The sequence below is a fragment of the Heterocephalus glaber genome, unplaced genomic scaffold, assembly GCF_053883595.1.
Source record: "Heterocephalus glaber isolate CG9 unplaced genomic scaffold, H.glaber_assembly_v1.0 deba00001460, whole genome shotgun sequence".
NCBI classification, from domain to species: Eukaryota; Metazoa; Chordata; class Mammalia; order Rodentia; family Bathyergidae; genus Heterocephalus; species Heterocephalus glaber.
In genome coordinates, this window is record NW_028258307.1 from 7625779 (window position 1) to 7651759 (window position 25981).

The 25981-nt window shown below is 48.1% G+C and overlaps 1 protein-coding gene across 6 annotated transcripts in view; it reads left to right on the forward strand.

The window, feature by feature from the left end:
• The window catches only part of Pebp4 (phosphatidylethanolamine binding protein 4), a 211338-nt gene that overhangs the window by 70283 nt on the left and 115074 nt on the right, over positions 1 to 25981 (forward strand). For 2 of the 6 annotated variants that reach the window (XR_015453369.1, XR_015453373.1), the window contains exons 3-4: positions 2090 to 2211; positions 6124 to 7216. The exons of 3 other annotated variants lie outside the window; for them this stretch is intronic. The gene's annotated coding sequence lies outside the window, so the exon portion shown is untranslated. Of the gene's footprint in view, positions 1 to 2089; positions 2212 to 6123; positions 7217 to 25981 lie in introns of those variants that run through there. One more of the 6 variants, XR_015453372.1, reaches the window with a different exon arrangement.

Genomic DNA, 25981 nt, shown 5'->3' on the forward strand with positions numbered 1-25981 from the left:
AGCTCTTGCTGCGCAGGGCAGTCTCTCCGGGGTCAGGGAGGCACCAAGATGTCAAACCACTAAAACTGCAGGCTAAGAGCCATGTGTAATACACCTTCATAGCCTCCCACACATGTAGTTTCTTTTCTCCTGGAGCCATCTTCCCTTTTCTGCAAGTTCAAGGCCTCCCTGCACCCTTAGCCCCAGGACAAACAGCAGGGGTACCTACCCCACACCTGCCCAGGGATGGACTTTGCAGTCAAGAAGGGAAGATTTCTGCCTCCTTACCCCCAACTCCTCCGCCTCTGCTTGGTCCAGATGCCTGGTGAGAATGACGATGTGCAGACCGTTGGAAGGGTTGCCCTGAAACCGTCCACCCCCACCCTCTTGATTTTGCCCAGAACAGGCTACATGGGCTCGGCAAGGCTGCCCCCTGTTTCTGGTCTCAGTCTTTCCCTTGAAAAGAGACAGAGCAGATTCCTGTTCTAAGTGCTTCCTTTTTCCCAAAAAACTGGGGAGAGGCGGCAAAAAAGCTAATGAGGCGGGGGTGGGAAGGATTCTCTAATCTCCACATACAACCAGTGACAGGTGCACTAGAGCGGCTCCGAGTCGCGCCAGCCCCCGTGCATCCATACTGTCGAGCTGAGACACTACAGGGGACGACAGTGATCTTAACAATGCTACCTATGGGGTGCCCGGGTCTTTAATTCTTACAAGCATAGGATGAGTAGCTACTGTCAGCACCATTTTAAAGCTGGGGAAACTGAGGCTTAGATTAAACCTTGTCATCCATAGGATCTGACCCCTCAACCTCACTCCTGATCACTTTGTCGGGGCCAGGGCCATCAGGAAGGACTTGATGGCATGTGTTCCAGGCAGCAAGAGCTATTAACCCCAGGAAGGGTTACCCCACAGAGGAGAGTGAACCCCCAAAGAGAGGCACTGTCCCAAGGGGAGAACTCTCTTTTGAACCTAAAGGTTTTCACTCATTCCTTCCTCAAGTCTTTCCTATCCGCTAGATACCCAGCCTGGCTCTAGGCTCAGGGGATGACAGCCATGTCAGATAAAGTCCCTGTCCTCAGGAAGCTTGCAGCTAGGCAGAGGGTGACAGACAAGAGAAAGACAGACCAATAAATGCAATCATTGCTCCATTGTGGCTGCCCCATGCATAAGAACACAGAATGGGGAGAAAGATCTCATGGTGTCAGAAAAGGGAGAAGGGCCCCGGGCTCTGGGCGGAGGGCACAGACCACCTTGAGATGTCCCCAGAGCTAGTGTGCCCCTGCTACAGGCTGCCACCTGTTCAGTGGAGGGATGGAGACTCTGGAAAGGGCTCAGTTGGTATCAGGACCACATTAACACAGTCCTCTTTCAGGTCCTCAGGGGATTGGTCCCAGGACCTCCATGAGTGCTTAACTCCCTTCTAGAAAATTGTGCGGAATTTGCCTATAACCTAGCTGCATCCTCTTGTACACTTGAAATCATCTCTAGATTACTTATAATATCTAATACAATGTAAGTGCTATGTAAATAGTTGTTAGGCTGCATTGTTTAGGGAATAATGACAAGAAAAATGTCTGTACGTGTTCAGTACAGACGCAGTTTTATTTTTCAAATGTTTTCCATCTGAGTTCGGTTGAATCTATGGATTCAGAACCTGTGGATATAGAGGGCCAGCTGTATGTGGATAATTATTCTAAAAGAATGTCGTCCCAGGTTAAAGCAGAATATAGATGCCTTAGGAGTGTTTTTGAATGAATTTTCCCTTAAAACTACCGGGCGGCCATCTACAGGCCTTCTCCAATCTTCACATTGGACTACTAGTGCCTGTGCCTCACCTTCATACAGCCATGTGAGCCTGCCAGATGGAGCCCACTCAGGGCTTCTCTTTGCTGTGCCAGGTCTCCCCGAAGTTCCTGGGGGCCCAGGCTTCTAGCCCTATCACACCCCATGACCCACTTTCTTCTGGGCCCAGGGCCCGGACAGTCCCAGAAGTAGAAAGGCAGTTCTGTGGCTGGCTGCTCACACTCTTCTTGCTCAGCCCCAAGTCTGGGTGGAGCTGTGATTATTTGAAGCCAAACCTGGGTGCGTGCGGCAATCTGTTTTTCAGTTTGAAATACCCAAAGGAACGGCATTTTCAGCCGGACTAACCACACCAAATGGCGTTGAGCACCCCCATCAGGCAGAGGACCACTCTGTGAGATGGAGAACTTGGTCATATTTTCAAATGCAGTAAGTACCTCAGAAAATATTTTTTCCTCTTTTTTGTGATGGGGGATGAGGAGGTTCTGGTAATTAAAACTCCCATCCATCATGCTTAGATCTCAGAGATAATTACACTGCTGCTGCAGATGTGTGTTGAATCATGCAGTTTTGTTTTCCAGCGAGTGTATCCCAAGGCCTGGAGTCACACGTCCCCAGGCGTGGAGCACGCTGCCACTTTCCTGCCCCTGTCTAGTGTGGGGTGGCACAGAGAGGACAGCTGGGTAGCAGTCTTGTCCTCCCTCAAATTAGCTGAGTAGGATTCAGAAGGTGGCCTCGCATCCCTGGCCCCCTGCTTTGTCTTCTGTAGACTGAGGAGTTGGGGTTTGATCATCTCACGGTTGTTTCCACTTCTTTGATGCTTCTGGGAGTCAGGTTCCTCCGGGGACAAGTTCTTCTCTCCCTCACTGGGGTTAAATCTTGTCTCTGCTACTAAGTCACATGTGTACAACACACAATCTAGCTTGGCAAGTTGGGTAAGCTGAGGCACAAGAGTGCAAAGGTACAACCCAGAGCTGGGAGCCATCTGGCCCTGGCACCTCTCAGAGCCCTGCGCCTGAGCACCCAGTCTCTCTGCGGCACCCAGTCTGATCTGGCCTGCAGGGTAAGTTTCACGGAGAGGGCCCCCAGTGTTACAAGTGTTACAAGGCCGGTCCCCTCCTCTGTCCAGCCCTTAACTCTAGTGACTTGCTCTCCCTCCCAGGAGGTTTTGGCACCCAGCTCGACGTAGCGACAGCCCTCTGGCCAACTTAGGTTTGGAGCCAGTTAGGGAGGCCGAGGCAGAGAACAAAGTCCTGTAAAGAACCGTAGAGAACCTGAGTGTTGGATCACACTGCTTTCTTCCCTGCCTGCGGTTCCCTGAGACCGGGGCAGCCCCTGTGCGAGCGCCGCCAGTGATGCAGGGCGCAGGCGCAGTGGGACCCGTGTCTGCAGCCCTCTCCCGGCGTCCTCCCGCAGCTCCGACTCAGCTCCGACTCTGGCGTCCCTCACGGCAGGTGTCCCCGCGGCAGTGTTTATGTAACCACCTCGAGCTCCGCCTAGCTGCTGTGAGGAGCTGCTGTCACCGCGGGGAAAGGCCCGGCTGCCCACACGTGCGGTCTGTCCCGCGGTTTCGTAACAAGCCTGGGACGGGTGGCGCGGGGGTCACGCCTCCCCTCCTGTGGATCGGCTTCCTGGCCTTGGCTCTGGGGCTGAGGTCTCCCGTGTGCAGCCTGGCTTGAGCTGCACTGAGCTCTAAGTAAAGGCAGCTAACCTGAGGGCAGGCATCCAAATCTTTTTATTTTTTGGAGACAGGTTCTCACTCTGTAGTTCAGGGTCACCCGGAACTCACTATGTAGCCCAGGCTGGCCTGGAACTGGCTGCAATCCTCCTGCCTCAGCCTCCCCAGAGATGAGATTATAGGCATGTGCTGTCGCACCCAGTGGGCCCTTCTGGTAGGAGAAAGCTGCTCCTCACTTTCACACCAATACAGTACTCTCTTTATTTCAAAGTCAGTGGTCCTCACAAGAACCCCAAGGACAGGCAGGCAAAGGGCAAACAGCTGGAGTGGCCCGGATGCCTTAGGCCCAGTCTGCTGGCCTCAGTTCGAGGGCTCCGACCCAGCCTAGCCGACTGGGGATTGTTCTCCCTGCTCAGTGGCCTAGTGACTGTGCCAGCTGTCTCATTAAGAAGCAGGCCTGGAGAGAAAAGTTCCAAACTCCATTTGGTCCACTCGGAACTTTTTTAAGGGCAGAGTGAATTCCCTGAAGCCAGAGCCATAATTAAAAATAGCTAACGTGTGGAGTGCCTCTGTGTTCCAGGCATCCTGCTGGGTGATTTGTATTTAGATCCTGACCAGGGCTCAGAGAAGGACAAATTATCCATATCTTCATTTTAAAGATAAGTAGCCAGGGCCCAGAGAGGTTAAATAACTACCTCAGTGTCACACAGAGGCTGAGAGAGACTAAGGGCTTCTCAAAACTCCAAGTCTTTTTTCTGCTTTTAACATCAATGGTAACTCGCTTGCTTTCTTGTTAAAAAACCAAGTTTGGCTTCCCTCAAGAAAGCCAATGTCTCACCTGAGAAATAGCTTTCAATAGCAGAGGAAACAATGCCCAGCTCACTTACTTACCTATAATTTTGTACTCCCTTACATGAGCCAAGCACTGAAAACACACACTGTCATCAAGAAAGCATGTTTGCCATTCCTCCCTGGCGTGAGCTGAGCTGCCAGGCCATGTGACCACCACACAAGTCCCATCATCACTGGATAGTGACCTCTTGCCCAAGTTTCTGGCTTTTCCAGTGTCCTCAAATATTGTCCTGCCAGCCCTGTCCTGGAATGAGGCTGAAAGGAAAACCCTGAGGAAAGGAGGGGTGAGCTGGACCCTGCCTGTCCTGGGTAGTGCATTCTTCAGCCATTCAACAAACACTGGACACTGTTGATTTCACCATGCACACTACACACACTGCTGATGGATAAAGTCCTGACCCACGGTCTCTGCAGGAAGAGAAGGCCAGAGAGGCAAAGGTACAGGGCTGTGGCATGTGCGAGACGTGTAGAGAGCTTCAGGAGGCACAAAAGAGGCAGGTGCAGAACAGATGGTATTTGAGTTGGATCTTGAAGGCCCAGAAGACCAAGTCTAGAAAGGCTGGAAAGGCCGTCTACCTGGAGGGAAAAGTGAATACAATGATGAGAAGACCCAGAAAGCCCTGATGGATTTGGAGGCCCACATGGAGCTTCACTGTGTTTCACTGAGGGAGGCTGGGGACTGCCTGCAGGAGCCTGGGGTGCTGGAGCTGGGCCACTTGGCCTCTTACCACTCCCAGCCTTAGCCCTCACAGGTGACAGCAAGTCAAGACTGTTTTATTACAGACAGAAGATGCCAAACTTTGTAAGCAATTTCCTCTAAAAGAAAAAAAAAAGCCCAATGGGCTCATATTAAAGATCATTACTAAAACACAACCCCATATGATTTGGAGACTGGACTCTGGAGAGGAAGAGGTGAGGTTACCTTCTGAGGGCTGGGCATTGTACATGGCCCCGGGTGTCCTCAGAGAATGTACTGAGTCCCGCTGCTCATTGGGAGTATGAGCCTCAGTGGTAAAAGGCAATGCACAGCTGCCTCCCAGGGATTGAGTCATTTCACTAATGAGGGTGATTCCCATGGCGGTGAGGGGATTTAGAGGCTGTGGGCATAAGGCAGCGATGGCGAACCTTTTAGAGACAAATGCCCAAACTGCAACCTGAAAGCCACTTATTTCTTACAAAGTGCCAACACTGTAATTAAACCTGATATACTGAGGTTTTAGTTTAGAAAAAACCAACTCATATATTAACATCTTTTGTCCTAGAAGAAAAACAAATAACACGTGGGCCATAGATTCTCCACCACTGGCAGAAAGCCTGAATGGAAGCCGGGTGTGGACACACATCCCTGTAATCCCAGCATCCTGAGAAGCTATGGCAGGAGGATCCTAAGTTCAAACTTGGTCTGGGGAACTGGGAAATTTAGGGAGACCCTGTCTTAGACTGAAAAAGGACTGGGGATGTAGCTCAGTGTGAAGGCCTTGGGTTCAAGTCCCAGGCCTAGTGGTAGGGGAAATGGCCTGAATTGGGAAACGGGCCAGCAGCCACAGACCTCACTCAGAAAGCAAAACCCTAAGGTAGTAGATCCCTGGCACCTCTCAGTCTGAAAGCCCTGATGAACAGCTGGAAATTACATGCCCCTGGATAAAAATAATAAATCCCACATTATCATTTCAATGGTTCCACACATAAATACTAAAGAATCAGAAAAGCTGGTGCCTCATGTTGCTCCCAGAATCTAAGAAATGGTATCTTTCAGTTATCGGATTTTATTTCTTTGCAGTGTTACATTTTATACATATTTATTCATGCAGAACAGAAGCAAGGCGTTATTGAGGCTGCCATGGGAGCGGAAGGAAAAGCTGTTATACATAAGAATGCACCGCATTTACATTGTCACACTTCGCAACAATTGAACTATATGCAACTGGTTTTTTTTTTTAATAATAAAAAACTGGTTTGCATTTAATTTGCTAGGTTCTCTTTCTTTCTTACTCCTGAATTTTCATGTGGCATAGAAATGTGAAAGGGGCAGGAGATCAAGATCCTTGAAGATACCAGTAGTTGGGGGCTGGCAAGAGCCATCTTTAGTGGGGATGGGTCAGGGATCCATAGCTAGTTTATAACTATTTCCTTTTTTAACAGATGCAGTTAGCCGAACTGTAAAACATTCACCTTCCGATTTAATCACTCATTCTTCCTGCTTGGAGACAGGTATTATAGTGCTAGATATTGCTTTTTGGGCTTTTGAATGTCAATGATGAATCCCCATCTTCTAATAAAATACATTTTCATGGTAATTGAAATAATAATTTTTTTGCTTTGCCATTTTCCCAGGTACTTAAAAAGAGGCTTTTGACTTCTTCCCCCTTTTCCTCTCCGGACCTGACTTATTTATTTTTTTAATTGACATTCCATCCATTCCTGAGCAGCACCAGACTTCTGCTATTCAAGTTCTAGTGGCCCACACACTTATTCCAAGTTCACAGCTATGGGATGGGATCCAAACACACAGAACTAGCTAAGACACAGCAAGACCTAGAACTCTTTACTGTGTTTGGCTTTTCACCTCTGGATGCTGATAGAGCTAACTGTCTCTAGGGATACAGATGACAGGGGGTGCTGGCCAGATATCTGGGAAGGGAGAAGCCAGGGAAGGGGAGGAGGGCCCAGGGGCCCCAAAGCTCAGACACTAGGTGACCGCTAAATCTCCTCTAACACCCTCATAATAAGGTCTGGAGCTACCCCTCCCTAGTCCACATGCACCTCTCAAGCATCCTCAGGAATGAGCATGAATATCAATATGTCAAGTACTGCATTAATATCTCAATTATAAAAATTGAGGAGGGGCCATGTCGGCAATGATGGTTACCCCGAGTGTAATATATTTAATCTGCAGCTCTGTTAGCAGGGTTACTTTAAATGGTATCTTCGTGAACTTAACTTGAACTGAAAACTGTAAAGTTGTCTCCTAAGACATCTTTTCCTCTTATTCTTTCCTTTATGGCTGACAACGAAGAGAAAGAAGAAAAATATAACTGAGACTAAGATGGGTTTAAGAACAATCAAGGTGCAACCTCTCTGGTGGCTGTACCATCTTTGAAAGAGTCTCCTGGCCCTTTCTCTTTATATCGACCCAAGAAAGAATGATTTTGGCAAGAACTCGCTCCATTTCAGCTGTCATTTAACTTTGCCAGTAGGATTTCTTCCCTTCATATATCTAATCTTCCCTAACCTAGGAAAAAGAACTTAAAAGTTCGGAATCAGGATTTGGAAAGTCTTATCCAGGAAATCAAAGTAGTTCCAGACTAACTGGTCAAGAAAGCACACACCTTCTTAAGGCAATGCCTTATTTTAGTATATGAGTGTTTTCTGTTGGTGAAACAAAAGGCTGAGGCTGAGTACTTCATATGGAAAAGAGGTTTATGTAGCTCGTTGTTCTGGAAGTTCAAGGGCTCTGGCCTAGCTCCTGCTTGGTTCTGATGAAGGCCTCATGGCAGATGCCTCACAGTGAACTCACAGGGCAAGACAGGAAGCCAGAGACTGAGGATAGGCCAGTCTTCCGGTACTGGTGACAACCCACTCTAAGAGAGCAGTGTTAGTCTCCTCTGAGGGCACCATCCCCAGTGACCTACCCACCTCCCACTGAGCCCTACCTCTTACAGGAAGCTCCCTCTGCCTCTCATATCACCACGCTGGGAACCAAGCTTCCAGCATAGAAACCCTTTGGCACAAATCACCTCCAAATTATGTGGAAATAATAATTTTCTGCCATTTCATTTTTCCAAGTACTTTTGTCTCATTCTCTTATCCTAACAGAAGCTCATACATGGCCCTAGCATGTTCCAGAATTCAGGCCACATCATTCAGGGCTGTAAACGACGAAAAGAAATCCTATCTTGTGGCCTGATACATCCTTAGCACAACTGGGCAAGGTGGCCAGGGGCTGGATTTCGGTCATCGCTATGCCTGAGAGCCTACTGGCCATACATGACAGCTGCTGAGCTTGAAAGATCCGGGTTCCTGCCTTGAGCAAGAAGCTTGATTTCATGCATAACAGAACCTGTATCATTGGGCTGATTGAGATAATATATGCACATTTCTTAGCACAGTTCCGGGGACTAAGTCTATGGTGCCGGTTTATCCCAGAGAGAACTTCTGTTGCCCTGTTAGCCTGAATGAAGCTACATTTACCACAACAATGACGGGGGTGGCAGGATGTGATGTGAGCTGTCTCTAGGGAAGAGTTGCCATGGAAGAGAAAATCAGGAGCCAGTTTGACCTTGGCTTCTAGCAGATGCCCAACTCCTGCTCCTGCTTTCCGGGGTCCATGGCCCAGCAGTTCCTGCTTCTCCATTTCTCCCCAAGCCCACCCCAGGGCACAGCAGCATTTCAGCGAATTAAAGGGTCCTGCTTCCCCTGGGACATTTGGATTATGGGGCTGGGGGTTAGGTGGTAGCTGGAAGTCTCTATTTTCTTTTCCTGCCCTTCTTCTCCAAAGGAACAAGCTTAGGGACATCCACAAAGGGGCCTCCAAGGTATTCATTCTGTACCCTCAGCTAGGTCTCTCTTCAATCCTGAGAGTTTGAGAGGAGGGCTCTTCCAGAAGAAAGCACCATCTCATCTCTGGGAGAGGCCAGGGGCTTCTTTGGAGAGGAGAGAAATAGCTGTTCAGAGACTGCAAGTTTACTGCTTGCAAAGGCCTTTTTTGGGGGTACCGGGGATCTAACTCGGGTCCTTGTGCTTGCACAGCAGGCGATGAAACCACTGAGCTAAATCCCCAGCCCCGAAAAGACCTTTTTTTTGTTTTTAGTATTAATTGGTACATTTTAGCTATACAATACATTTACACTTATCATTGGGTGCTTGCACCTGTACATGATGCATCTTAGTTCTTATTTTTTCCCCCATTACCTGTGCACCCTTCACCCCCTCCACTCTTCCCTATTTACAGAGACTTTGATTCCATTTTTTTCTTTCTCATAAATTTTCCTTTCCCTTCTTCCCTTTCCCCTTCTCCTCCTGCCATCCCCAAACGCTTGGACCTTTTCCTATTTCAAATTATCAATTATTCATTTTAATCATTTTCATCCTTATTTATACTTTCAGTTTCTCACACTAGAGAAACTATTTGGTATTTACACGTGTGTCCTATTTATTTCACCTAAGAGTATGGCCTCAATATGTGTCCATTTAGCTATAAATGTCTCTAGTTTCTCATTCTTTATGGCTGAGTAGTACTCCATTTTATTAAAAAAAAAAACCACATCTTCTTTATCCAGTTTCCAATTAATGGACACTTGGGCTGTTTCCAAGCTTTAGCTGTTACAAACTGTGCCGCTATAAACATAGGTGCACATATATCGCTGTGGTATGATTCTTTTAATTCTTTAAGGAAGATTCCCAGCAGGGGAATAGCTGGGTCAAATGGGACCTATAGTCCTAGTTCTTTGAGGTGTCTCCATACTGATTTCCACAGTGGTTGCACCAGTCTGCACTCCCACCAACAATGGAGAAGGGTTCCTTTCTCCCCACACCCCCACCAGCATTTGTTATTGGTTGATTTCTTGATAGCAGCCATTCTTTGTGGAGTGAGGTGGAATCTCAGTGTTGTTTTCATCTGCATCTCTTGAATGACCAGTGATGTTGAACATTTTTTCATATATTTATTTGCTGTTTTTACTTCTTTGTCTGAGAAATGTCTGTTCATTTTGGATGCCCATTTTTCAATTGAGTCTTTGAATTTGGGGGGTCTGATTTTTTTCAGTTCTTTATATATTCTCGATAGTAGACCTTTGTCTGAGGTACAGCTGCTAAAAATTTCTTCCCGTATTGTAGCTTGTCTCCTAGCTCTGTTGGTAGTTTCTCTTGCAGTGCAGAAGCTTTTTAATATGATGAGATCCCAGTTGTTGATTCTTTGTGCTAGCTCCCATGCTACTGAGGATTTGTTCATAAAGTCTTTTCCTATCCCAATGTCATCAAGAGTTCTACCTAACTTATCTTCCAGGAAGTTTCGTGTTTCTGTCTTAATATCTATATCTTTAATCCACTTCAATCTTAGTTTAGTGCACGGTGATAGGTATGAGTCTAGTTTTAATCTTTGGCAGGTTGAAATCCAGTTTTTCCAACACCATTTATTAAATAGGCTATCTTTCCTCCAATGAGGGTGGTTGGCTCCTTTGTCAAAGATGAGGTGGCTAAGTATGTCTGGAGTTGTTTCTGCATCTTCTAATCTATTCCACTGATCTTCAGGTCTGTTTCTTTGCCAGTACCCTGCTGTTTTTATCACAGTAGTTTTGCAGTATAGTTTCAAGTTGGGGATTGTGATACTCCCAGCCATGTCTCCATTACCTAGAATTGCTCTTGCTAGTCTAGGTTTCTTCTGCTTCCAAATGAATTTTTGGATTGTTTTCTCTAGTTCTGTGAAGTATATTGTTGGTATTTCAATCGGCATTGCATTAAATCTATATAGTAGCTTTGGAAGTATGGCCATTTTCACTATATTGGTTCTTCCTACCTAGGAACAGGGATATCTTTCCATTTTCTTATATCCTCTTTGATCTCCTTCTTCAGAATGCTGTAGTTTTTAGTGTAGAGGTGAAAAGGCCTTTTTTTTAAAAAAAAAAAAAGAAAGAAAAAGTAGACTTTATATTTTTTAGCAGTTTTAGGGTCTCAGCAAAATTGGGTAGAAAATACTGAAAGTCTTCATCTCCCTCCTGACCTCTCCCACCCCTCAGTCCCTCCACATTGGCATCTCCTATAGAGTGATACACGTGCTGGAATCAGTGACCCTACATTGATGTATCATTATTCCTCAGAGTTAATAATTTATGTTAAGGTTCATTCTTGATGGTGCACATTCTGTGGGTTTGGACAAATGTGTTATGACATCCATTCATCACTATAGTATCACACAGAATATATTTTCACTCACTACCCTGAACATCCTCTATGATTCTCCCGTTCATCCCTCCTGCACCCCTAACCTGTGGCAGCCCCTGACTTTTTCTCTGTCTCTATTGTTTTTCCCTTTCTGGAATGTCTTATAGTTGGAATCATATAGAATGTAACCTTTTCAGATTGGCTTCTTGCATTGCCAATATGTATTTAAGATTCCTCCATGTCTTTTCATGGCTTGATAGCACATTTCTTTTTAGTGCTGAGTAATACTCCATTGGCTGGATATACCACAGTGTATTTATCCACTCACCTCATCTTGGTTACTTCCAAGTTTTAGCAATTATGAATAAATATCCATGTGCATGTTTTTGAGTGGGCATAAGTTTTCCACTCTTAGGAAATACCAAGTGTGCAATTGCTGATTGTATAGTAAAAGTATGTCTTATTTTATTAGAAGCCAACAAAGAGCCTTTCAAAATGGAAAGAAGTTTTTGTATTTCCACAGCAATGAATGAGAGTTGCTGTTGTTTCACATCCTCACCAGCATTTAGTGTTGCCAGTATTTTGGATTCTGGCCATTGTCATAGGTGCATAGTTGTATCTCATTGCTTTTGTCATTTGCAATTCCCTGTTGACATATGTTTCATTTGCAATTCCCGGATGATTTTTCATGTTTATTTACTACTTATATGTAGTAGTTCTCCCTTATCCGTGGAGTATAAATTCCAAATCCCAGTGGATGCCTGAGAGTATGGGTAAACCCTACATGTTGAATACCTTTTCCATCTTAACGAAGAATTTATCACACATTGCGGTCACACATTTGAGGCACAGTAACAAAATTAGCTTGAGTTTCTTTTTTTCTTCCTCACAATTTCATAGATAGATTTATTCTCACAGTAGATCTGAGCAACCTCAGCATAAGATGTTTTTCTTCAGTCTAGATCTTTCACCTTTTAACTTAAAGGAAGCTCTTTATGTCTTTCCTTGGCATATCCGGATTGCCAGCATCACTACTCTTGCACTTGGGGGCCGCTACTAAGTGAAATAAAGGCTGCTTGCCACCATGCACAAGGGCCAATGGCAGGCAGCATACACAGAGTTCATCCTCGGGACCAGGAAATGACTCGTGCCTAGGCAGGATGGCTTGAGAGTTTGTCACATAACTTGAATGCCACATAACTTAAAACTTTCATTGAATTGCTTAGTTTTTAGAATTTCCACTTAATATTTTCAGACCATAGTTGCCTTTTGGCAACTGAAACCTTGCAATCAACACTGCTAATAAGGCGAGACTACTGTCTTCTGCATTGACGGGGTATCTGTTGAGATCTTTGATCTTTGACTCCCTCCCACCTCAGACTGAACCTAAGGCCTCACACATGCCAAGCACAGTGTACCATTGAGCTACATCCTGTCTCTGGCCTATTTTTTAACTGGGCTTCCCATTTTCCCATGGCTAAACTTTATGGCTCTTTGTATATTTTGGATCCTAGCCCTTATCAGATGTGTCTTGTGCAGGTGTTTGCTCCCAGTCTGTGGCCTCCCTCCTTACTCTCTTTACCCATTCTGCTGTGTCCAGCAGACCCCATAGCTCCTTATCTCCCTGAAGGAGGTGCCAAGCAGCCAGAGTAGCTCTGGAGGGGCACAGCTTCCTGGGGATGTGACCACCATCCCCTTCCAACACACACACTTATCCATTCCTTAAACACCTCTGCTGCGACAAGCACTAGGTCTTGGGAACACACCCTTGAACAAATCAGACAGAACCTCTAGTCTGGAGGCAATCAGTTTCTGGTAGGAAGTCAAACACAGTGGCACCTTGGTACTCGTTGTTAATTGGTTCCAGGAAAAACGATGAGTACCCAAAACAACAAATACCAAACAAATTATTTTGCCTGGCAAGAGTAGCAAGTCACAAGGCAATTAACACCAAGTTTAGCTTATGTATCAAGTACCAAACAAACGACAAATACCAGGGCAAAATTTTTCATTAAATTTGTCACGTACCAAATTGGACAAGTTTTGATATAGTTGAGTAACAAGGAATGACTGTATTAAAAAATAAACTAGAGACATACACTGAAAAACATACATGTCTTAATTTTCCCATTGCTGAGATAAAATACCTGCCACCCAAAGTTAAGGTAGAAAAGGTTCGTTTGACTTACAGTTTGTAGAGGTTTCAGTCCGTAGTTGGCTGGCTCCAAGGCAGAGTGGCAAATGGCAGAAGGGTGTCGCAGAGGAGAAATAGTTCACGGCACACTGAAGACAGCAAAACAAGGGAGCAAGGGACAAGGGACCTGACAAGCCTCTTTCTGTCTCTTATATTGTATCCAGGCTACCAGAAGCAGGGCAGTGCCAAACCAATCAGTGGACTGACACCTTCAATCCTAGCATTGCCCCATGAATCAGTCACACACTCTAGATCCAGCCACCTCTGAAAAAGCCCCACCTAAGACTGCATGAGACTTTGGGGCCGACATCTAGACACAAGCCATAACAACACATGAGTATAGTACATAACATTCTGGATCTAAGTCCAATGTGCAAGCAGAATACAGAAGATAGAAGATGCCATCATAGGAGACATTTGCAATCTACATATGGTGGCTGGGTGGACTTCACCAATAGACACCTGAGCAATGACAATAAAGGAGCCAAGAAGGCAGACAGCCCAGCAGTGTGCCTGGTATTTGAGGAACTCAAGGAGACCAGCATGGTTGCAGTAAGGTCAAGGGGACAGGGCATGGCGAGTAGGATGATATGGGGCTTAATGAGTGCAGGTCCTGTCTACCACAAGTACCACGTGTAACCTGTGGCTTTTGGAGAGAAATGGGAAGCCATTAAAGGGATTTGAGCAGAGGAGTGGCATGATCTCATTTAGATTTTAACACTAGTTCTCTGGCGCCACATTGAAAACAGGCTGTGGAGGTCCAGAGGGAGCCCAGGGCCACAGCCCAGCAAGAGGTGACGGAGGAAGTATAGATGTGGTCACATTCCCAGCAAGAGGGCTTCCTACAGGATTAGATGTGGGGTGAGAGAAGAATGGTAGATAACCGCAAGATTTTTTTTACCTGAGCCAGTGGAAGGATGAAGTTGCTCTGAACTAAGATGAGGAAGATCAGGTTTCTGGGTGTGAGGAAGGGGCAGAGGCCAGGAGTTATGTTTATGACCTTAGACATCCTCCCGAGACATCAGGTAGGTGTTGCGCAGATGCGTTTGGAGTTCAGCGTTGTCTGTGTTTAAGACACTGGGCTGGGTTCTGTGGGGAGTGAAAAGGAAGAGTAAAACCTATTCCTCATTCCCCCACCTCTGCTCAGGAGAGATGAAGTGACTGCAGGAGGGAACGCAGTTCAAGATGGTCACACGGCAGAAGGCAGCTCTTCCCAGACTCCCTTGAGGCTTGAAGACAGGCAAACAAATCTAAGATATGAAAAACTGCCCTGCAGAGACAATCAGGGGTCAGAGACATAGTTCTGCTCCAGAGCACTTACCTAGCATGTGTAAGGCCCTAGGTTCAATCCTTAGGACCATTAAAAACAAATCAGATAAAAGACAAACCCCCAATATACTTTGACTGCTCACCAGCCAAGACTTGACAAGAAAGGTAAACCAGGTTTTCCCTAGCCCGGGACCAGAGAAATAGATATTTTGGGTTTTTTTTTTTTCTTTTTGAAATGCAGGGGTTTTGGGGTAGCCTGCTTGCCAGGCAAACACGCTAACACTCAGCAACATCCCTAGCTCCACGTTTTTGGGTTATCACAAGGGCTCCTCATGGTCTATCTGCCTCTTTGCCTACAAGGCAGTTAAAGAAAAAGAAGGAAGCCAGAGGAAGCGGTACCTACCCTGACACCGGGGTAGTAGCCTTAGCTCTGGACCAGCTACTAGTCAAGCAGCCTGATCTACCCTGGTCCCTGCTGTCTGTGGTCTGTGTGTGCACAGAGGTACTGTTTCAAGGGAGATCTATGACTGTGGGTTCATCTCCATGGCCAGGTATGAGGCCAGCTACCTAACCTGGGTGACCCAGGTCTCAAGGCTGCCATCTCCAGCTGCAATCTTCACCCTGAAATCCAGCCAGCTGCCCAAGCAAGAGCTGCGTTTTCACATGAAACGTCCCTGACTCTTGTTCAAGTGGCAGATGGTGAATTTCATGCAATGACGTGAGCAAAGGCCCCTCTATTTCCAGCCTGGAACTCGGAATCTTCAGAGAAGCTGCTAGTCTGCATTTTGTGCACTCAGCGCTGTAACTCTACGGTGGGAGTGGGAGGAGTCAGGATGTTTCTGCAGGGCCAGAGCCAGGAGGGAAGAACAATGAGCTGGCCTTTGTTGCCGGTTCCTCAGCGGGGGCGAAAGGGAATCAGGGCACTTTGGAAAGCCTGGGGAGGGTGCGGGGCACAAGACCTGCCTTCCACCACCTGAAAATCTAGTGCTTTAATAAGCCGAGGCTGATATTAGCACCGGTGCACCCGGGAGACCTCACAGAGATGGGCAGAATGGCGTAAGTGGGGCCTTATTGATGGGATATCTTTGGGGACTCGGATCCGAGCGCAGAGTTATGGCAACGGGCTTGGATTAATGAAAATGCGCATGGGGGTGGCCCAGCCTCCATGATTTCCACCGAGCACTTGGCACCTTCTGACCCAAATACGTTGACAGAGTCTAATGTCCTACTACCCTCTCTCTCTCCTCCAAACAGAAAGAGATTTATAACACAATAATAGCCATCAGGAATCTCAGCCCAGTCTGCCATGGCTCTCTTGGGTCCCCAGGGGAATGCCCCTCCAAAGGCCGACTGTAGGAGATTATTAGGGTTTGGAAGGGCTTCCCTAGAAGTGTGATTGAGGCCTCATGCCCCCTCTTTCCCCCGTTCCTTCCCATCACACGGACCTCCCCACCATTTCTTGAGCTGGTCTTGTTTCCCTGCCCTTACTTTGTCCCTGTAGGGCACAAAGTCCTCTCTGCAGGATCTTTCCCAGCTCACAACTTGAATAACTCCTCCACTCCCACTGGGGCAAAAATCAACCATCGACTTTGGAAAGCTCTGCATCTAAGGTGTACACTACATTTAGTGATTTCTTTCTTTCTTGTTCATGTTCAGTGCAGAAAATATGGGCCTTGTAAAAAAGGAAAGTAAACAAGTCACCTGTCTTTTTGACATATATTCTCATCTTTTTAAAGTTTTTATTGTCCTTCTTGTGTTTATGTGCATTTTAACAGGGAGCATACTGCATGGGCTGCTCGGTGATTTCCTCTTTTTTTTTTTTTTTTTTTTGGTCTCCCTTAAATCTACACAGTTAAGCATGGAGACGGGAGAGGCAGGTTAGTGCGCTGGTGGCACGTGGGTGGGCCCTGCAGTCAGACTGTCTGGGTTCAAGTCCCGGGCATGGCTCTGGTCAGTACTGAGGCCCCGGCCCTTAGGAAATCTGCTTCCTGTATGGAACAGTGTGGTCTATACCGCACTTTATGATTGTGTTTTCTCTCTTTCTCCCTGGATCGTGTATTCCGTGAGATCAGTGGCTGTTGTTCATGTCTGTTCTCAGCTCTTGCCATCCCAGCAATGTCAAATCCTGAAAGTCCCCAAAGGAAGATGCCTGGCGCTAAGAACCCGGTGAAATTTCCTGAATAAGAAGCCCCAGGGTTTGCCTGCGCGGCCTTGTTTCTCTCACTTTCTAACTGAAGCCGGAGCGAGGTCTGCTGAGGCTCCCATTTCTTCGTGTGTCAGACGGAGACGCCCGGGTGGGCGGCGAGCGGGGTAACTTCGCGGACCTGCTCTGGAGACTGCACAGCTCCAAGTGTGAAGCTGGAAGGCAAAGTTCCCGGGGCTCCTGTCGGGCTCTGAATGGGCACCGGCGTGGCACCGGGGATGGCCTCAGCTCGGGGAGGACCCGGTGTGGACGAGGGCTCAGGAGAGCGGGGCGCGACAGTCGCCCTGCAGGGTGCGCGCTGCCCTTCATCCCGAGGCCGCTCGCGCCCGGCCCGTAGCCGCCTTTCTCCTCCTGCACAGCATCCTTCGCCCCGGATCCGGATCCGCAGCCGCCCCTTCCCAGTTTTAGCCCTTGCCCTTTGGCGCGCCCTGCCCCGCCCCGCGCCCCGGGGTCCCTGTGGGAGGAGACGAGGCGAGGCAGCGGGCTGAGACCCTCCGCCGCCCGCTAAGGCACCCGGGGTGATTCCCAGCCGCCTGCAGCTCTTCTCAGGTTGCCCGGAGCCAGGAGCTGTTTTGTCATTTTGCAAAAACAGCACCCCCCCACGCCCCCCGGCTGTTTCAGAAACGGCATTGAGTCAGACCTGAGTCACAGGAGGACGTGGGCCCGGCCCCCTCCCCTGCGGTTCTTCCCCAGCCTGCTGCCCACCCACAGCCCCGCCGCCGTCTGGCCCCGCAGGCCCCGCCCGGCCACCCAGCCCAGCGAGGCGCTCTCTGCCTGCCCTCCTCCCCGCCCGGGGACCGCCCCACCCCCGGTGCTGCGAACTCGGCCTCCGACCGTCTGGGCAGACGGTGCGCGCCGGGGTCACTTCGCCAGACCCGCGCTCCAGCGTCCTGAGTCCCGGTTCTTCGCCCGCAGGTGCCACCCTCTAGCCTGGGCCCGCCTCCTCCACCTCTGGCTACCTATCCCCTGCCCTGCCGCCCCTCTGAGCGCTGCGAGCCGAGAAGGTGCTACACGGTTCTATTTTTAGTCCTAACAAGCTGCCTGCGCGGAGCAGTTCCCATCTGCAGCGCGCGGAGCCCTTTACAAATGCTAATGAATGGAAGCCGCTTCCTCCCTGGCGACTGAGATTCCTCGGGCTCCCTCTTCGCCCTTCCCCCAATCTCTCCCCACGGGGAAACTGAGGCACGGGGCGAAGGTGGATGTGGAGATGGGATCCAGCCTCAGACAGAACCCCAAGCTTCCCACGATGGGCCGTGGGGTGGTTGTGCCCTCTGTCTGCCCGGTACTGGGTTAAGGGCAGAAGTCAGGCAGTGCCTGTCCCCAACATGCTGAGAGCCCGGGAGACTTGTGCAAAGAAACCGCGTCACAATACACCAGAAATCTGCTGAAAGCGCTGCATGAGGTCAGCCGCCTCAGCTCGGCAGGCAGGGATCGGGAGGGGTCAGTGCTGTTTAGGTCCTGTATAAGCAGAAGGGTTTCTTGCCGGAGACACCTGGGTCCAGACCGTGAGTGAGAACTGGCATTTTCACAGTGAGCACGGCATGGAGAAAGGCACAGCCGGCTGTTGCTGCAGTCGAAAGTGGGAGCCGAGGTAGGCCCCGGGCCAGGCCTGAGGCTGGAGTAGGGTCCAAGGGGAGGCTCAGCAGGTCGTGCCGCTGGCTGGGAGGAGGGTAGGTTGGGTGTGTTAGGAGGCTCTCGCAGTGATCCAGGCAGGAGGTGGTAAAACTCTGGACCAGACGTCAGGGAGAGTTTGAGAAAATCCAACAGTCCCTCTCCTGGAGGGCCAGGTGACACAGCCTTCTCTACCTCAGCGGCACTGACAGTGGGGCAGACGTCACCCTGGGACCTCCCCGTGCCACAGGTAGAACCCTTTTGAGCTGTTGCCCCCCCCCCCGACTCACCCTGTCTCTGCCATGCCAACCACCCTGCATCCGAGCCTTGGTTTCCTGACACTGGTTGCTGGATGAATGAATGTTGGGTTGGTCAGACCCAAGTAGTGCAAAGGGGCGGCAATTCTCTCCCCTGCTGGAGGTGGAAGGATGTAGGGATGCCAGAGCCCAACCACTGTTCCCTCCAAGCCCTTCACCTTGAACCCGGAGAGGCTGCTGGCTACAAGGACCACAGCAGCGTCAGCAAGGAAAGGACTCACTAGTTTCTGGTCTCTGCTTTCCAACCCCAAACTCATAGAGCCATTCTGAGAACACTTGGAACGTGTTCCTATTGGAGCACAGATTGTGATAGACGGGTGTGGGTCACGGTTCTTAGAGGAGCATGACCCAGAGGTGAGCACCCACATTCAGCAGTGGCGTGTGCTGGGGTGGCCAGAATATGGGGTGATTCCTCTTGTTGGCAGTCTGGTCATTTTTCCAGCATCAAATCCCAGGCTGTGTGGAGGGGAAAAAAGAGATCAAAATCTGTTAACATGAAGAGGGTGGGTTCCTCCCTTCAGTCCAGCTTCGTGACCTTGGAGAAGTTGAATGATGTAGCTTTTGAAACCCTGGTTTCTTCATCTGAATAAATGGGTAAATATCAGAATTTTGGGGGAGCTTAAGAGTTCATGCCTGTTTAAGCCCTTAGCACAGTGTCTGGTCAGTGGTAATAAGTATTAATTATTATTAATATTGCCAGCATCCTCCTCTGTACCTCTAGCTCCTCTTGGGCTGATCAACACAAGTCACTGTGTTTGAGATCTCATGAAGTTTGACTCCACCCCTTCCTTTAGTGCTGGATACCTACAAAGAAACCCACTGACTCTATACTTACTAAATGACTCTTTGGGGGGGGGCAAGAAAATATATATGCTTCATTTAGGAAGAAAGCGCTCACTTTTGATTGAAAATGAGGCACTTGTAGAGAATTGGCTACAGTTTGGAAGCAGAGAATGTTGGAGCCAGACGACATCTTGAGGTCCTAACCCAAGCCTGTGCTTTCCAAGCCCCAGAGACAGAGATACTTGTGTGATTAGGAGGACATTGAGAGTGGAAACCCAAGCTCCTGCTGGTCGTCTCCTGAATACCACTGCTCAGCCTGCCTTGAGCTTTGTTCTCACCCCATGCCTTCCATCCAACCAATGTGAGTCCTGGTCTTTTCTTTCTCCTCTCTCCATCTATTCTATATTCTAGTCAGCTTTCTGTCATTATAACAAAACATGCTAAAAAGCTAATTCATAAAGAAAAAAGATTTATTTTGGCTCATAGCTTTGGAGCCTTCAGTCCAAGATCGGGCAGACCTATTGCTTTGGGTCTCTGGTGGGCCCGTGGCAGAGTAAACTGCTCACCTCCTGCCCAGGAAGCAAAGAGGAAGAAGGAGCTGGGGCTTGACAATCCCTTTTGACTCCCTCAAGACCTAAGTACCTCCCACCTCCTAAAGCTTTCACCACCTCCCTGGGACCACGCCTTTAACATATAGACTGTTGGGTGACACTCATCTAAACGTAGCACAATAAATATTGACAGCCCTCTTGCTCCACCCCAAGTCATCACTATCGACTTGCTCCTGTATCCGTCAGGGTTCAACCAGATGAACAGAGCCAGTAGGTGACGGATCTGAGATTTATTGAAGGGACTAGCAAAGCAAGTCCCCAATCCATGGGTAGGCACTAGGAGGACCAGGCAGTCCACAGACATCATTTCTTATTCTTCTGGGAGAATTCACTGATGAATCAGGTGCACCCAGGGGATCTCAAATAGGCACCTGCCATTAAAGTCAGCTGGCTATGGACATTAATCACATCTACAAGATATCATCAGCCACACCCAGAATCATCTTTGTTGCTCCTTTTTAATGGTGAGAAAATGTGCATTTAGAGTTAGCTAGCTGGGCTTGGTAGATAATCCCCATTTTGTTGGTAACTTCCAGACCATCAGAATCAGCCAATAGCATGACTTCTCTTTTCTGTCAGGACTGAAGAGTGTTGAACTTGACCATATCTGTGTCACTGAGCTTCTCTGTAGCCTGTTGACCTGATGCTTGTTGGCCTTGACATCATCAATGAACAGAGGTGTGTTGTGTTCTGTCTTCATCACGGTAGACTCAGTGGTCAGCAGTCCTTGGTGGCAGAGTGGTCAAGTGGGTTTCTCGGCTCTGCCCAGGATATTGAGGCTCCCATCAGAGCCACAGTGTGGTGGCCACCGGAAGGTGGGTGGTAGACAGATCTTCTCTTCCTGAGTGTGGCTGTGGGGACCTCTCAGTGCTGCTGTCTTGGCCTTCAAAGCCTTTGCTTTGGCTTCAGTTTTGGGAGGGGCAAGAGCATCCTTCTTTGCATTTGGTGTCATCTCGGTAAAATGGCAAATGTGATTAAATCACCAGGTTCTGTAGCCTCACCCCAGTGAGACATAAAACCGGCCACCACAGTTCCCTGGGGGGCCCACTCTGCCCAACCTGTCTGACACATCAGTGCCATATTAACCTTCCCAAACTGCCTCACCCTCCTTTTCAAAGTTTGCCACGGTGCTCCGTGGGTCACATGAGAAAGCCCAGCTCAGCCCCTGTGCTGACATACATATCACTTCTCTCCTGCTTCAACTTTGCTTTCTAACCAGCCAGTCCGCTATCCACCGATGCTAACTGCCTCCTGTGTCTTCCTTCACCCCTTCCTGCCGCCCAAGCCCCACACCTCCCTCCAGGCCATTCTTGGTTCCTGGCATGCCCTCTGCCACCAGGATTCCCCTCCCAACCAATCCCACCCCGTAGGTGTCCCCATCCTCCAGCTCCCTCTTTGGCCCTTAGCTAAACATCCAGGAAAGATTCATTCTGGCTTCAGATTGGTGGAGGACGGAGAAAATGACCGTTCGTGCCCCGCCAAACAAAATCTACGCCAGGTACAACCTCCTAACAAATCGCTCCTAAGGCTTTATTGCTACAGTGAAAGATTAAGTCTAGAAAGCCAGGTGTGGTGGTGCAAGGCTGTCATCCCAGCACACTGGGAGACGTGAGGGTCATGAGTTCAAACTCAGCCTGGGCATCTTAGCAACACAGGAAGACTCTATCTCAAAAAATTTTGAAAATGGCTGGGGATGTAGCTCAGGGCAAAGATCTTGGATTCAATTTTTTTTTTTAAAAAAAGAGCATGCTTGGGTATTGTAAATATCCTGGAACCATTTTCTCTTTTTCTTTACATTTCTCCTTGTCCATCACCCCAAACCAACACCTTTCTTTCAAGAGAAGTTCTTGGATCTTGCTATTTGCTTTTAATCAAGCCAACATCCTTTGGACCTGAGAAAATTCAGAACTCAGGTGGCCTAGGAGACTCTATAACAGAAAATAGATTCCTGACATCAGGGACAAGAGCCTTGTAATGTGTGAAAGGGATTCTCCAATGAGTCTCTCCAAATGTAACTGACATCAAGTCTTGCCAATACCAGTCTACCAGAAGAGTATGATGGGGCAGTCTGCCTGCCTGGATTTGCTTTCTGGCAGCATCTCTTCATTTCCCATGTAAATATGAAGTATTTTGCTTCCCTGTGCCTTGACTGCATTCCAAGGGGTGAAGATTTAATTCTATTCCAAAAATATTTATTGTGCATTGCCTGTGTTCTGTATACGGTGCTTGGCCCGGGGGGTCCGGAGAGATGATGCAGCCCAGGTCCCCAAGAGCTTACAAAGGAAATGACTAATGAGGAGAGCAGTAGGCAAACCTCGTGGCAGCAGAACAGCCAAGATTGTCACAGAGTCACCGCAGCTTGGTCAGGAAGCTGAGGCTGGAAGGGCTATGAGGGAGACTGTGGCTTCCTGTCCCGTGTGCCTGTCATCTAGCACAGTGCCTGGCATAGAACATGTGCTCAGGTCTTCATGAAGGACTGTGAGGACAGGTTTGGGTAAAGCTTCTTAAAGGCTGCAACCTGGGTTAAAGGATGGAGTCAGATGTTGAGAGAGCCAACAAGATGGAAGTACAGAAGGAAGTTGCAGTCTGTCCGCACAGTGGAGGAATCCTCAGTCTTAGAAAAGGGGGGAACCTGACCTGTGCTACAACACAGATGGCCCTTGAGGGCATGATGCTGACATAAGCCAGTAAAAAAAAGACATACTGTACCATTCTGCTTATATGAGGGACCTAGAAAAGTCATATTCCTGGAGAGAAAGTGGAATGGAGGTTGTCAGAGGCCAGGAGGAAGAATGGGGACTTGTTTAAGGAATACAGACTCAGTTTTGCAAGATGAAAAAAGATCTGGACGTTCGTTGCACTTCAGTATGAGTGTAAGTGAGGCTACTTAATGGTACATTTAAAATGGGGAGGAAACCCAAAATATTAATAAAGAGCAAAATAAAAGATAACAGGAAGTAGGGAGATCTTCCTCAAATAGGAAGGAGAACAAGAGATAGAGGAAGGGGATGGAAAGGGGATAAAAAAGAAATCAAGCTGTGTTATGTACGCGTACCAAGTCCACACAAGGAATGTAAACATTATGCACTGCAAACATGTACAATAAAAAATAAAAGGAAATGGGGTTGAGGGTGTAGCTCAGTGTAGAGCCCCCACCTAGCATGTGTAGGACCCTGGGTTCAATCCCCAGCCCCACAGCACAAAAACAAAACAAAACCTTGATGGCAAATTGTATTCCAGCATATTTTTTTTAAAGGTGGGAAGGGGCCTGAGTCTTAGGTATAGAGTGACAGGTACAGACGCAGGGGCTGCCGATGCTCTAGGAAAGGGTGGTTGATGGATACGGACCCAACTGAAAGTACACGCAGGATCAGAATAGGAGATGAAGCCAGACGGAAGCCAGAGGGACCTCGAATGCCACGGCAAGCAGTGCAGAGTTCAAAATTTGGCTTTGATTTCATATATTGCTGGAGTGGGGCTTGAACCTGGGCTGCCCTGGAATCGCCAAAGGTATACCCTGGGTGAATGTGCCCTGCTGCCCTGTCCATTCTGCTGCCACGTCCATGCTGGATCTCTTCTGCTAGCCAGGCCCCAAAGCTCCTCTCACCAGGGCAGAGAAGGTACACAGCACCTGGGCGCTGCTGGGAGTCCTCCCTGGCTTTGGCTTGAACTGACTCCCTCCCTGCAGTGGTCCAGTTCCAGCTGCACTGAAGAAAATGAATGAGATTCCAGCCTCAGTTACCCGACTCCCTTCCAACTGAACACTTGCAATAGCATCGATGCTGTGATGTGAGCGCTGCACATAACATGCCGCTGGCTCTGCCCAGACACTCCTTTTAGCTCTTGGACTCTTTGCTGGGCACAGGCTCCTGGGGAGTCTGCTGGCCACGCCGTGAGGGTCCCTGAAGGTGGGCACTGCCTCAGTTTCCTTCCTAGTCTGGGTTTTCATCAGCCTAAGCACAAGGGCTCCCTTGTTGATGGTAGGAATGAGCTGGTCTATGACATTTTAGAGTTGGGTTGTATTTTATTGTCACTGGTGTCTGACGATATCAGGACACCCATGAATGCCAACTTTGGGACGGAGCTGTGGACCAGAAGGCGACAGGACAGCTCTCTCCGTGAAGCTCTGTGATTTCTTTCAATGAGGCTTTTAAGCTTCAGTTAATTTCTCCAAGCCTCAGTCATTTCATCTCTAAAATGAGTGTATCCTTCATTCCTTGCTTTCTAAAGATGCTCTGATGGTGACTGAAGTAGAGACAAGGTGATACTTGGAAATCTGATTTACAGAGTGACACACATCATACAATGTGTTCCCAAGGATGCCGGAGCTAAACATTTACCAGCGAGGGTATATTTTTTAGGCCCTTTATTGCTATGTTTTCCAAAATGACCACAAAGGAAGAGGATTCTTCTTCCAAAATTGACCATGAGCAGTCACCTGAGTGGTCAATTATTGGATTTGGGCTAACTCCTTTCTTTAGCCTCATTGCTAAAAACACTTAAACTCCCCTGATGCCCTTGCTATTTTGTGGCCCAACATCTGAGAAAGAAATCTGAGATGATAAGAAGAAATGCAAGAATCTGGATGAGTCCTTTCCCCATCTCAACACCCAGGCCCTCCCCTCTTTGACCAGCAGTGTCATCTCTCTTCACTGGGACATGGAGAGGACCACTTCTTGGTCATAGTGGCAGCAAGAGCAAAATGCCTCAAGCCTGCCTTCTCAGAGAATTCTGCCACATGGTCCCATGCTCGGGAGAATGTTGGAAGAGGAGGTTGGCATGACCACTGCCCTGTACACCATGGGGCTTCTGCCAGTCAGGCCCTGGGCAGCTCCTGCGTCAGGTCCTTCTCACAGGTAGCTGTCCTCTGGCATCCTATGCATTGCTTACTGTTTATCTTCATGGCTCACAGCTGCCTAATTCCATGTGCTGAGTGAGATGGACTGGCAGATTATCTCATCAGAGTCACTTCAGAATTTGCTATTAGCTTCTGGCCATTTAGTTTAGTCACCCACTTTGCTTCCCTCTTTGGTTCTAGACTCTGAACCCCACTGGAGTCAACTCCGTAAGTTCCCCCAACTTAGGGTCCTCCTGTGACTTCAGGTAAAGGATTCATCACATTGGTCCTGGGTTCAAGGATGCCATCATCCAGAGCATCTCTGGCCCACCAGCCTAACCTCCAGTTTTGGTTTTGAGTCTTGTCCAGAATACACCGAGCATCTACCCTTGCACTCAGGTGTGAGAACTTCGAAAACTTGGCCCTGGCTGGCAGGGTTTCTGGAATGAGTGATGGGGGAACCAAGAAGCTGGGTGAAAGGGGCAGCCCTGGCAGGCAACCTGAGCCCTGATGGTGTGGAGCTTCTTTATAAATTGTGAATTCTCTCTGAATTCACAATAGGGCATGTGTGTGAGTGTGTGTGTGTGTGTGTGTGTACCATTTTAAAAAGTTGCCCAAATGGTCACTATAAAAATTTGGACTACCTAGTTATTTTTAAAAAGAAAAAAAAGAACAAAAGAAAAATAATTAAGTGGCCTTGCTCCTACACTAAAAGATGACTAGTAGTAACATCTTGGTATGAATTTCTCCACCGTTTTGTCTATAATTGTATCTTACTTTATATATTGGTCTGTATTTTTCACACATTAACAGTGTATCAGTGCCTATTGTCAAATACCTATCATTTTTAAATATCTTCATTTATTCCTTTCCAAATATATATTTTATTAGAGTCTATTAAGTCTATAAAACACTGGGTCTCAGTGTGGTATTTTCAAACATGCATATGACATAGTTTTATCGTA